The sequence below is a fragment of the Archocentrus centrarchus genome, chromosome 13 (genome assembly GCF_007364275.1).
Source record: "Archocentrus centrarchus isolate MPI-CPG fArcCen1 chromosome 13, fArcCen1, whole genome shotgun sequence".
Taxonomy (NCBI): domain Eukaryota; kingdom Metazoa; phylum Chordata; class Actinopteri; order Cichliformes; family Cichlidae; genus Archocentrus; species Archocentrus centrarchus.
The window spans coordinates 34,028,762-34,032,475 of record NC_044358.1 but is presented as its reverse complement, the minus strand read 5'-3'; positions in this window follow the sequence as shown (position 1 = coordinate 34,032,475).

Below are 3,714 nucleotides of genomic sequence, written 5' to 3'. Positions count from 1 at the left end.
CATGGCACATACTGGCTCCTGCTTCTGCCTCTCTGACACAAACCGTATCCTGTGATATCCTGCTCTTGTAAGCTGTTGCACTTTTGCACTCTGCAGAGAAACCTGAGCCTCCATCAGGTATGGAGAGCCAGGGTCTGTCAAAAAAAAAAATTAAGTACCACTCACACACTCTCCTTTAAGCTTATATCTGTTTGAAGCAATGCTAATATGCTGTTACATCCAATCACAGTAGACATTATATACTGTAACATGTTAATCAGTAACAGGGTTGAAGATAGTGAGTACAGGACTGTGGTGCCATCCTGTGGTAGCAGGCAGCAATGAAAACCGATACTGATGCAGTGATGCGCTTAACCACAGCTATCTCACCATTTTCTCTGTGACCAAATTGTGTTATCCAGCACTTCTGATGAGCAGGGACTTTCAGAACAACATTTGGGAGGCACACAGGTCCAATATTCCTGGAGCCTGCCAAGGAGTAAATATCTCTGCTGTTGTAAGTTAAACACAGGACAAACTCATGCTGCTAACAACGGTGCCAATGTGTGGGCTCTTACAGGCTCTCTACACACACACACACACACACACACACACACACCACCTCTGTGTGCACAGCTGATTTCCACAGAATAAGGCTTATACACTCAGATGCAGCTTGCTAGTTAGCTAAATATAACACTTTCTAAAATAAAAGTCCAAAAATACAACCACTGAGGTGCAGTCCACAGTGGTGAATCAACAATTCTCCAAAACCTTTCAACAAAAAGGATTTATACCCTTCGTGGATGCACTTTTTTCAAGAACGTCTTCTCCTGACGAGCAGATATAAGGGGTATATTTTATTCTGACTGCCTAACAATGCCTGGTTTTTAAGACTTTGGGTTGAGATTAATCTCTGTGTTCCGGAAACTGAAAAAAAAAGGACAACTGATTAAAATCTGTTAACATGGGATTAACTTTGCTGAGTGTGCCTGTCGGGGTTGTTCATTCATTAGATTTGTGTAGTAAGCCTGTGGTTGTATACAGTATACAACCCCAAAATTCCTTTTACACAGCTAAAGTTTAATCACAACCTATAACAAAATAGCTTTAGATATTAATAATATATACAGCATAATATACAATATAATATATAGCACAATATAATAATGGACACAACAAATATCTTAATAAGATAAAAACTACTATAAAGAAAATGGCTCAGTTAAACAGAACACAATAAAACAAAATAAAGGAGTTAAATATGCTTTGTTAGGTACACCTTCTTAATGCAAATATCTGATCAGCCAATCACATGGCTGCAACTCAATGCATTTAGACATGTAAACATGACAGCCTGCTGAAGTTCAAACCGAGCACATATTTGAGATGTGATGGAGCAAATCTGGAGCACCTGTGTGAAGCTATCATGTCAATATGTACCAGCCGGGCGATTCTCAGGTGCCCGGGGCCTTAGGGTCCCACCCTCGGCTCGTGCTGAGATGGCTGACCTCTGGTGTCGGCTGCCCGTTGTCTCTGGTTCTCTGGGGCTCTTGCCCATTGGCCATGGGAACTCCAGCTGGGACCTCCCTCCTCCTTCTTCAGGGTTGGGCACACGGTTATCATCGAAATGTGTGGTCTCAGATCTTCAGTGCTTTTGGAGGGCTGCGAGCAACCTGGGTTTCCTGAGTCTTTCTCTGTCTGTCTCTGGAATTTAAAATTTAAATAAAATACAATATCAAATAGGCAGCACAGTGACACAGTGGCTAGCACTGTGATTCAGAGTAATCAGGGTTAATCGGTGTCTAATGGATCCACCATCCCTGCATACACTGCCCAGTCTCCAGGACTGGTGGCCCTGCAGGGGGGAGAACCAGCAGATAGGGGATTAATACTGGATCAGACAACAGTTACTGAAGGGTGGTGACGGTGGACGACTCACCTGGTCACACAGTGAGCAGGGTTGACTATCTGCTGAAGTAGCAAGAGCTCACAACCTGAAAGAGACCTGCCATGGCTAGGACCCCAGGGAGGCCAGCTGGAGTACATCCTGCACCACAGTCTGAAAATTAGACTGCTGTTAGAGAGTTTGCATTTTACAGCTACAGGCTTTTATAGAGAAAAAAGTCAATAACAGCATAAAAATGAAAAAAAGTAACTGTTGAAAACTGTCAACACCACACTGTAATAAAAACAATGTGATTGTGAGGTCATTTTGGGGAGGCAGAACCTACAGCTTTCAGGCACCGCTTCTGTGGAACCAGCCCTCAGTTTGGATTCAGGAGACAGACACCCTGTTTATTTTTAAGATTAGGCTTATAACTTTCCTTTTTGATCAAGCTCATGGCTATGGCTGGATCGGGTGGCCCTAAACTATCCCCCTAGTTATGCTGCAGAAGGCTTAGATTCCTGTGGGGGCTTCACATGATGCACTGGACATTTCTTCTTCACTCATCACTTTTCACTCTCCATGTGTTTATACACCATTCTGCATTCAATCATTAGTAATTATTTTACTTCGGGAAAACAGCATAAAAATTCAAAAATAAATCTATGAAAACCTTAAATATGATATAATCTGTTGTATAAACTTTGACCTTATTGCTTTCAAAACAGCTGGAAAAGCTGCAAAAACCTCCAGAGGAAATATCAGGAACAGCCATCCAAGTGGCTTCTTCTGACTGCAGAAGTCACTTGGATGAGTGATGAAATGCTTCTCCCACCGAGCATGCTGCGTCTAGATGAACAAAATCAACTTTCTGGCACTTCCTTACCTGGATGCATCAATACAACTACTTAGGTTAACTGTCAGCAGGTTAACAGCATGAATGGGGATAGAAAGAGCATCCCAAAGAGGGGAGACATTCGCCACTCTGTAAAAGAGTTTCAAAGAATTTGTGGATTTCATCATGCTGGGTGGCTGTGGCTCAGGGGGTAGAGCCCTGACTGCTCCAGCTGTATGCCGAAGCATCTTTGGACAAGATGCTGAATCCTGAGTTGCCCCCGATGCATTCATTAGTGTGAGATTGTGAGAAAGCATTTAGGTGTAGATAAAATTGCTGTGTGACTGGGTAAATTAGACTTGCATTAGAAAGCATTTTGAGTGCTCAGTTTAGTAGAAAGCTGCTGTATAAGAACCAGTCCATTTATCTCCATAATTCAGAGAATCTGGAGAAATCTCTAAACACAGAGTACTAAGTTTGAATGGTTGCATCCGCAGGTGGCACTGCACAGAAAGCAGGTATGATCCTGTTGTATTAATCACCACATGAGTAGCATTCAGTAAACACAAATGTCGTGCAGGGTGAATCTTGAGCCACACTTTTGTCCTCTCTGGGCTCCAGCTCACTTAAGATCGATGAGGTGAAGTAAAAAAAAACAAAAGAAAAAAAATTATCCCGTGGTCTGACCAATCAGAACTTCTAAATATTTCTGGAATTAACAGAAGCTTCATCCTCTGGGCTAAAAACAATGGTTTATCAGTGCACGGCTTACAAAGGAGCATCCGTGATGGTATGGGGCAGTGCAGGAACCCAGGGGAAAAACAAACCTGCTTGCAGTCCATTCCTGGCACCCTTTAAATACATTTAGTGCTTTATGAACCAAAACTGCTACAAAGGAGGCCCCAAACTGGTATCTTATCAGGGCAAGAATGGGAAAGTGAGTACTGTTACATTGAATGAGTGACAAGAAAATACAGAGAGAAGATTTTAAAGTGTAAATGGCATGCATTGG